Here is a 10,220-nt window from a genome sequence, read left to right as displayed (position 1 = left end):
AATGGATCCCACCGGTGGAAAAAACAGTTACATTTACTCAAGTGCTGTACTTAAGTACACTTTAAGTGGCTTGAGTGACTTTATACTTTTATCCTGCTACATTTATTCATTTATTTTGCTTATAGAATATGACATATAGCTCACCAATCATGCAAACATGTTCATATAGCATTTTTTTAATGGTTTTCTTGCTTTCTGGCATTTTCTTCCCTTAATCTTTGCTTTCCAATATGACACTCAGCTTGATCAATTTGGGCTGAGGTTACTGTAATCTATTACATGCTGGGAAGGTTGTGTTATGATTAAAACACACTGTTGCCATATCCCCGATCTCATGCAAATGTAACAAAAGAAATGTTTGCATGAGATGCAGCCTCCGCTGTCATTCATCCAACTACCCAGCTGCTGTATGCTCATCAAATTGCACCAGCAATTTGTGCTTCACCATGTGCTTCCTCTATCATTAACTTACACTGTGACCCTCAAGGTCACCACAGCCATAAAGAGGTTGGTCAGTGGCTGAGAGTTGAGAGTGAAGGCCATGCACCACAAATGAGAAAGAAAGAATGAAAAAAGAAAACCAGGATGCAGCATCAAAAGTATATTGTTTGTGCAGCTTTGTGTTGCATTCATAATGTCTGTTACTTCCAACAACAAGACAAAAGCATTGCCATCTTTTAAGAGCACTGAAAGCAAAATCTTCACTTCATCAACAGTTTGTAAACAGAATACGGAACACTGCGATCCTTGAACATGTGCTGTAGAAAAAGAAGGAGACAGGACAACATGTCCTTAAAGCCCGGCACTAATTAGCTGGAGATGTTTATTTACAAGATTTCCATTAGGTGGGTGGTAGTTTCATTCATGGAATGGGGGGTATGCGTTATCTTGCAATGGCATGGAGACAGGGTGTAATCAGCAGACAGAAAGAGAGGAGGAAAAGAAGAGAAGAAAGGGTAAGAAGGAATGGCACAAGGAGGTGAGGAGGAAAGGAATTTTTGCTCCACATTCCCGCCCTTCCCTCCAGGGACAGCACAGCCAGACGACTCCTCGTGCTTCCTCCTGCAAGGCTACTTCTACACACTCACACACACACACTCACACACACACACCCATCAGAGTGCGATAGCCATGCTGAGAGGCCGCTCAGCAGCATGTGCTGGCTGCACGTGTGGTGGTGGGCCTGCAGATAAAGGAGGCCATGGTGGGCGAGCCTGTATGAATGATGTTTGTGTCCCCCGGCCATTCACAGGTTAATGCACTCATCAGGGATCTGAAAGGGAAACTGTACACAAGCCTCTCCAATGTGAATGGGACAACATTTTCATTATCTACATTGTAAAATACAATATGATTTACAAAGCGGGGTTGCCACTAAAGTAAAGAGACAAACTCAATAATCAACATTCTCAATTTTAAAAAAAAATCGTGAATACCACTGATGAGGCAGGAACTCTTAAATGGTATCTGTTTTCGTTAGGGTTGAGTATCAGTGACATTTCCCTCGTGGTAGCATAGCATTTCAGAAAATTTTCAAAAAGTGTGTTTTGCAACTTTCTGCATCTTTTTGTGTTGCTAGGCAACTACTGCGTCACCTTTTTCTGGTGAAGTAAACTCACAGATACCTTAAAATCTGCACACAAAAATGGTCAGGCAAAGGGCACTTGCTCTAGCTGTGACTGTTCTCAAATAGTGTGAGTAAGCCTACATGAGACTTTCAGAAAGAGGTGAAATCACAAGTAGCACCACAATCATCAGGCCTGATTACGTAAAATGTTGGAAAGTAGTTGAGGCTACAGTTTGTTCAAATATGTCTCGCAGCTTGCCTAAGGCGACACTAAAAGTAAACTAATGTTAGCTTAACACAAACCATGTACGCTACTACTTGTTGTCATTGCCATCACAGAAGGCCCGCCTCTCAATTTATCTGATTCGTCAATGGGAAAAAATGGTAATAACCTTGAGGTCTGAGTTCAAGTTCTTTAAAATTCGAGGCATTCAGGGTTCTCCTGCAAAAACACCAGGAGCATAGAGTGGAAAAATGCAAAACGCTCAGCAAAGGCAGCAAGCAAAGCACTTCACTTGAATTGAAAACAATTACAAAAAGCTGCCCCAGGCTGCTTAACTGCATTCTCTCTGATCATGGCCTCACTAGATGTTTCCGAAACTTTCACTGGTATGTTTCTGCATTTATAACAGTTTGCTCAGATGTCACGAAAGTGGATCTGTTGACACCTGTTGATCTGTTAAAGCTAGTTAGCTGCTGGGAGTATCTTCCCACTTAGCGTCCAGACACGAGAGTGATATTTATCTTCTCAAGTATTTTTTTTTATTCAATATTATTAAGTATTTTTAAAAAGAAAACTTAAAACATGATGGCTCAAGACCAGTGGTGGGTAGACTTCTTTAAATCTATACTCAGGTAAAAGCAGTGGCTGCCATGACAAATGACTCAAGCAAAAGTAAAAAAAAGTACCTGGTTAATAAATTACTAGTTTATGTTACTTTCTGTGCGGGCCAGTGCAAACAAACAAAAAAAGAAAAAAGAAAAAGTAGGCTAATCAAAGAAATAAGGATAGTCTATACAGTTTAGATATGAATAATCTCCAACCCTTCTGTGGGTCCAACCCTGTGTCTTCTGGACATGATGCAGCTGTCATGGGGAGAGGAGTAGAATGTTGTCAAAGACAAAATGTGATCGACAGGTCTCATTGCAGCCTTCTGTATGTCCCACATTGGACAAAGAGGAGTCAATAAGTAAATGGTTAATGTTAGTAACATGATTTGTTGCAGAGTTTTGACTCCTCATAGTTAACATAACAACAACAACATCAGGTCAGGCCGGGCAGGGGGGGGTCAACTTAGGCCAGGCAGGCTGCCTGGTTTGCAATTGGGGTGCTCCTCACATGCTCTCCCCCCTACACTCAGTTGCACTTAGAGCAAACTCATTGTAACTAAACTATAAATGGCAAATGTTGTGAAATAAAAAAGTAGATTACAGACTCAAAAACATACTTGAGTTAAGAGTAAAAGTACAGATTAACAAGGAACATGAAAAGAACTCATTCCAAAAATATTTAATAAACCAATCCTGTGATCACTGATCTTTGTATAGAATAAACTGTTTTAAAGCCCAGTTCAGTCCAAAGATTCATGATGAGAGGAGTTAAAACAGGCAACTACTTGCAATGTGCCATTCTGCAATGTTCTATAAACCTGTTGGTTCACACCAATGCAACAAGAGGAGCAGGCGTTTCATCTCTATGCAACAACTCTCTGACTTCTGTTCTGATTTCCAGAATTTCAGGCTTATTTTGGGGCTAAAAGTAATTTGTAGCCTCTTAAAATATGAATGAGGATAGTGATAGTGAGATACTAGCTACAGTTGCATTTGTAGTAGTGATGAAACGGCGAAAAACTGAAATAAACGAGCATCAGATGGACTCATAATAATTACGCCACAATAATATAACTAACCAGCGCCAATTAATCAGTCAATGAGAATGTGTGTGTGTGGAGGGTGCACTTCATAAGGACAGAAATAGAGGGCTCGGCGGGAACGGAGCACCTGCTGCAGCAAGCAAACACGCCGTCTGCAGTCATTTTGACTTGACCAGTGGACTTCCCTACAAGCCTACTGGCTGTAGAAGCAGGTGATGTGCTTTATGTTGTAAAACCAGCAGCGGGCGATTTCACACCGCTGCAACTATTCCCTGCAACGTTCTAAATCGGTTTTGTCTCGAAGTGAATCTTTGGTCTGAACTGGGCTTAAAAGACTATATTATGTATTTATTGTATGACATTTTATATCAATGTGCTGTTTGTAAATTTGCAAGCTGTTTTGCTTGTTGTATTGTACTATTTTGTCTTTTATATTTTCCTGCTCAGGGACCGCAGATTGCAGGGATGCAGATTGCCTGTATAGCTAACACTGGCTCAACAGTTGTGTTGTGCATGACCCCTGTTAGACAGACTAATTAACTAAACTAAACTAAACTAAAAAAATGTTGAACTTTTCCTTTAAAGCATGATGAGTCCTCCCAGATTTTGAAGGCTGTAACAGGAGAGATGCTTTGTATCAACAAGTCATCATCGGTTGATAACCAACACTTTGTGGGCTTGTAAAAAAATTGTCTTGTATCAATGTCCCCAGGCTCTACAGGGCTATGATGTGCTCCAGTCAGTGGCGTAGCACTGCAGCTGACAGTCAGCCACTATCATGGGAAACACTCACCCGGAGGCGATTCCACAAATATGTCCGAAAACAGTAATGTGACAAACCCTGCATAACGTCTCCATGGGAAACCCCACCTAAACAGGCATTCTGGAAGACTTATCGTTTCCAACCAGTTCACACCAGCTCACTTGTTTTTCCTCATTTACATTATGTTAAGCCTGTAGACTGTTTAAGCTGAAGGATATCTGTAGCTCCATTTTTTACTCCTTGTTGCTGAGAGCTGTATGCCCAAATGTAGAAAACAGCAAAGCAAACAATGAATCACAGATATATTTGCAGGGGTAGTCATTTTCAGTGCAGGGGCTATATCCACAGTATTAGTTCAGTGTGATTGTTCAGCAAAAATTCCTCTCTTTCTAAAACAAAGCAGTGAAAAAAAGCAGGGCAGATGAGTAGCCAAGCCCCGTTGTTTGAGTTCAGCGGGTTCGCGTTGGCCATATCAACCGACAGTGTATGGGAACCTAATCAGAACCCTCGCAGGCTTGTCCAAGCTGCTCTGCTATAACAATCAAGGAGGGGAAAAAATTGTCTGGACTTCCTGATATGGGGTTTCCCAGGGAAGCAGCTTTGAGTAGTTTCTGGGCCATGACATCACCGGCAGCAACACAGAGGTGTTTTGATTCAGACGGAGGAGAAGGAAAAGCTGGTGGGAAAACCCCTCTGCCATCACGACAACAACAATAAGTGCCTGCTCCGCTCTCTGGGCAACAATGCAAATCAACTGTAAATGGTGTCGAGGGGTGGGGGTAAGGAGGGTGAGAAAGAGAGGGAGTGAGTCGGGTGGGGGCTGAGTTGCTGAGTCGAGAGGCAGAAACAAAATAGATCGGCTGAAAAACTTGAAATGGAAAATAAGGCAAAACTAGTGCAAGTCATGGGGATTTTTTTAATGTTCCACAACTTCTCTAAGAGGACTTATTCATTTGGGCCAGAGCTATTTATAGATGACACAGTGTAACCTGTCTCTTCAGTTGGTTCTCACGTGAATAAATGGCCCATTCACGCTGCCTACGTCCCGTTCAAAACAAAAACAGACCAGCTGATTGCCAAACGTAAAGAAAGGGCAAAGGCAAAAACCCCTATTCTCTCCCTGTGGGAAGTTTGAAATAATCCCACAGCCAACATTCTTAAACAGTGACTGGCAACAGTGTCACAGGGCTGTTTGTGTGACGGAAGTTTAATATGTCACTACTGTCTGTTTCCCACATGGATAAATGTGTGCAGCCCCCACTAAACAACAACCCCCCCCCCCTCTCCTCTTAACCTTCGTGGGAAGGTGACACCAGCAGCCCTTCTTCCTGGGTCAGCACATTACTCGCCATCTCTTATTCGCGTTCCAAAGGCACATGGCTTCCCGCTCCCCCGCCAATCCACTCACTTCTCTCTCTGTGACCCTTAAAGCCATTGCAACACCGTTGGTAGGGCAGTGCTGTTTTGGTGTAAAGCCAAGGTGGTGAATCATCTTGGATTGGGTTTGGTTAGCAGGAGTGACTGATCACCGATTGACCCTTTGCCCTACGTAGCCCTGAGGAAACGCTGTGGAGGATGAGGGTGTACTAGACAGAGATCCATTTCCTCAACTCTCTGTTGCTTAATTGAGTTTTTTGACAAAAAGAGAAGAAACTAAATTAAGATCCATGTTAAAATTTGTCAGCAGTCTATGTGCAAGGATGTGGGTCTAAAGGCTGTGGAGAAATAAATGAAGAATCTTGCATGATTTTGTTGCCCTCCAGATGTCTCACAACAGGATTATACACCATATATATTGATTATAGTTACAGTTTTGGTTTATAAAGATTAGCTACTCCTACCAGTTTCTAGTGTCATGAAATTGCACATATATAAAGGGTATTTTGAAGATTCTAATCTACCACCAAGCAGGTGTTAAGATGGCACGTCTCGTCTTGCTGGAAGATGCTGCATTCACAAGAGATTTTGCATGGACACTTATTTTGTATGCAAAGTAAGAACATGTCTATACACATACTATTTAATAAGGCACAATGAATTTTTGAGTTTTTTTATGTATAGGCTCACGTAATCACTTCTGTCAACACTGTTATTATCAACAGGATTCAGAGGGCTAAACTAGGAAGTGTCATTTCCTGCGATCTGACCCCCCATATGGAGCGGTTTAAAGCCGACAACAGCCCTATTATTGCAACCACTGGCATCCTTCGAGGCATCTTGCCTTTTTTACACACAGATTACACCCTCCTCCGTAACAAGCACAACTATAGCCACAAACAAACCTTACATTGGCCCTTCAGTAGCCAAACCCCTAATTGAGACAAGTGGGGATAATATCCTGGAAGAACAGTCTGTGTGGCGCTGGACAGGTATGCCAATAACCTTTGACCCTGAACCAGGCATGTACTGACATGAAAGTTGACCCTTGTGACCTTTAGGGTTCTCTACAGGCCCTCTGTGGTGCTTTCCCACATAGGCCTGCCTTTGATGTCCATTGGAGCCTTTTCCCATGGCCCCGCCAGTCAAAACCTCTCAGGACCTGAGGAGCGGAGAGGGTAAGAGGCTACCTGAGGAGAGGTCAGGCCACACTGGAGCTTACCCACCACACAGCCTTTGGACACCTCTAAAAATAATTCACCCTCCCTAATACGCCTCCCCCCACGCACTCCACGCGCACACAAACTTTCACACATGCCGATGCTCTCCTTATTTGGGGAGGGTTTATCAGCCTTTGCTGCTAATTCGGAGGCATGACAGATAGTGTTTCAGAGTTTGTGTTTGTTTGCGTGTGTTTAAGTGTGCATCAGCGTGGGGTGGTCGGGTTGGTGACTTCCACATCCCGTGTTCTCAGAGTGGGCAGCTGCCAGCCATAACTTTCTCCACAGACATTTTTATGCAGTGAGATCAGTGTTGAGGAGGGTCCATGAGGTAACAGTCAGTGACAGCATGAATGCAAAACCAGGGCAACTCCTAACGAGAACCAGCTTGTCTCAAAACTGATACCCCTTCATGTTTGCACGCCTGCATTAATCAATGAATTCCTGACCATCAAAGTAATATGAAATGATGACCCTGAAGGCTTCTTTGTCTGGCAACCCAATCAACATAACTTTAATGGGCGGGTTTTGTTTGTCTGCGAGGAGTGAGGCTGCTCCTCCTGCTGAGCTGCAGGGCAGTATTACGACCCTTCTCTAATTATGGGGTAGTCTTTGTCAATCACTGTCAAGGCACACACAACACCACAAGACACCTGGCTTCATTCCATCTCTGCAGGCCGCATACCTCATCACACTTCCAGGATGACCGACTGTCAGTGAGGAGCATACAAATGATTTTTAGGGGCCTTTGAGTGATTTAACATTAGCGCTTCAGAAGATGACAGCTTAATGGTTACATTTATTATATGAAACAGCCGTTTCACAGACATAAAAGCTTCATTGTGAAGAATGAAGCCTATTGTCTAGATCATATTTTTTATGAAAAACCCATGCGTATGTTGTTACATACACACAATAATCCTGACGCATGTATGAAGTCTAATTACAGCTATGAAATTGTGCAAAAAAATGTGTCATTCAAACCAATCTATTAAGAGAACATAATTTATCTCCATCACCATCATTACAGTTGAAAGGCTATTCCAGCCCATTTGTAGGCTCACACAGCTTAGAGCAATTATAATATAAAAACAGCAATTATCCTTCAGTTGGGAATATTTACAACTCTGCAGCTCTGAGTTGTATTCATTGTACGCACCAAAGTTACCGCCATGAATGATAAAACTGTGTGTGAAGTATCAAAACCATAACAGGGGGAAAATTACAGACCATCCGTTCAACCAGTCCATTAAACCTTAGCACGGTCATGTGCAGCTTTAAAGAACGGCCTGAGCGCTTTTACGTAAACTAGCTACAGCTGTTATTTACAATAATTACAAGTCTCATTTCCATATGGATCGTTAGAATACAAATAAAACAACATATCTCATGATTACGTATCCATCCACACCAGGATGGGCATCTCTGTTTGTACATGACATGCACATCTCCAAGGGAGTGACCGCAGAGGCCATGTTCTATCCATTGTTCAATCCATCTGGGAAATCGGGAGCCATCAAACACCCCGTGCAAGCCCATACTTGTCCTGTCCACCTCCGTGATGATTTCTCCTGCCACTTACAGAGTGGCAGCAGGTGGGATCTGACGTGGTGGTGATTGGCTGGCCGACGTGATTGATGGACGAACAAGTGTTTTAAGTGCAGACAAGTGGCTGAGCCTTTTTACGACATCCGGGAAGACAGAGAGGAGCGAAGGAGAGAGGCAGAGAGGCAAAAAGACAGTAGAGGTCTTAACAGGAAAGTGAATCATCTCCCAAGAATAAACTGTGTGCAGAGGTGGTTAATGTGTTACATGTGAAGTGTTATGACTTTGTCATCAAGGGTGGAGGTGGTGTGCCAGGTCAAGGGTGTGCTGAAGGGTCAGGGAGATAACAGAGTTCATGGGAAGCTTCACTTGGCATTGCAACATCAGTTAAGTCACAATGTTGCACAAAAGGGAAACCAACTTACAGTATCATGATCAAGTGGAACAAGAATTGCATAGAGTGGACAATATCAGTGGTGTAGTGGAGGGTATATGGGGCATACCCACCTCTTTACCGATCTGCTGAAAAGTCATTGGAATATACAGGCGAGTGTACCCACTTCCTCCTCAGTAGTAGATTCATCTTCCCAGTGGACCAGCCTCAGCAACTACCTCTACACCACTGGAGAATGTGTGTGTGTGTGTGTTTTAAAGTCACAATTTATGCAACCATCAAATTTGCTTTCATGCAATAAGCACAAATAGACACTACAATGCAAAAGTCCATCACAACCCAGCAGAGTATTATAAAGTAAAGTCAAAATAATAATAATAATGGTCTCATAAACATTGTCAGTATTTATCAAATTAGCAAAAATGTGAATAAATAAATAAATATGATATAATAAAGGAATAAAAAAATAAATAATGTCTCAAATTCATGGATTGTATTGTGCACATATTGATTATAGTCCCACAGTCTACATTGAGAAACTTAATGTGGTGTTGTGAAAGCTTCCTGTGGGCAGAGTTTCTATTTATCTAGAAAGAGGAAGTAATTCATAGAACTATTATGTAAGCCAAATTTTTTGCCCTGTTGCTATTTTCCCTTGTGGTCTCTAAAGTTCCAGCGTGCAGTACACTGCAGGACCGATACCTAAAAGAAAAGGTAGCAAAAACTTGAGTGACTGTGGCAAAAGCTCATCAGATACGGGGTCGCACTGTGGATCTCTTCTGTGCTCACTGACGTAAATTGTGATGCCCTGCTTTACAGTAAGAACCTGTTGCCCTCTCCTCGGAGGAAACTGAGACTTCCAGAGATTGGAACGAGCAGCTGGCCCCGAGGAGAGGGGTGCAACTAATAATCTGTCCTTCTGACAGATGGGGTTGGATAGCTGTCATTTGAGCCCTGCTGATCATGCAGGCAGGGATATCTGCAGCCCCACGGAGAGATGCGCTCACTGGTGGCATTTCATAGGCCTGCGGTCACTGTCACACTCATTGCTTTAGACCTCTCCGATTTCACACACCTCTCCTGTGCTTCTGACTGAGCCTGAACTTGCGCACGCTCCTCTCTGGAACCTTCAGGACACTAATTAACCGCTCATGCTTAAACTACTATTACTATAGTGTTACTCCTGCAACTTAACAATATCAGAGATGTTTTGCATACTAAGATGTAAAGTCAGTAACATGAAGAGCAATAAGACACTCCTTTACTTTTACACACACGCATACACAAATTTAGAAACTAGAGAACAGGGTGTGCTTTTCAGTGTGCAGTCTTTTTCATTTACTTTAACAAACACTTTCAGTCTTGATGACTGACGTATTATGTAGTTCAGCAACTTTGCATATTGCCTTCAAACATTTCAGAGGCATTAGAGGAATTTGCCCAGGGCACAGAGAAAGCAAGTAGGAACACTCCCATGCTG

The sequence above is a fragment of the Epinephelus moara genome, chromosome 16 (genome assembly GCF_006386435.1).
Source record: "Epinephelus moara isolate mb chromosome 16, YSFRI_EMoa_1.0, whole genome shotgun sequence".
In the NCBI taxonomy this organism is placed as follows: Eukaryota; Metazoa; Chordata; class Actinopteri; order Perciformes; family Serranidae; genus Epinephelus; species Epinephelus moara.
The sequence above is the reverse complement of the archived record's forward strand: the minus strand, read 5'-3'. Positions refer to the sequence as shown.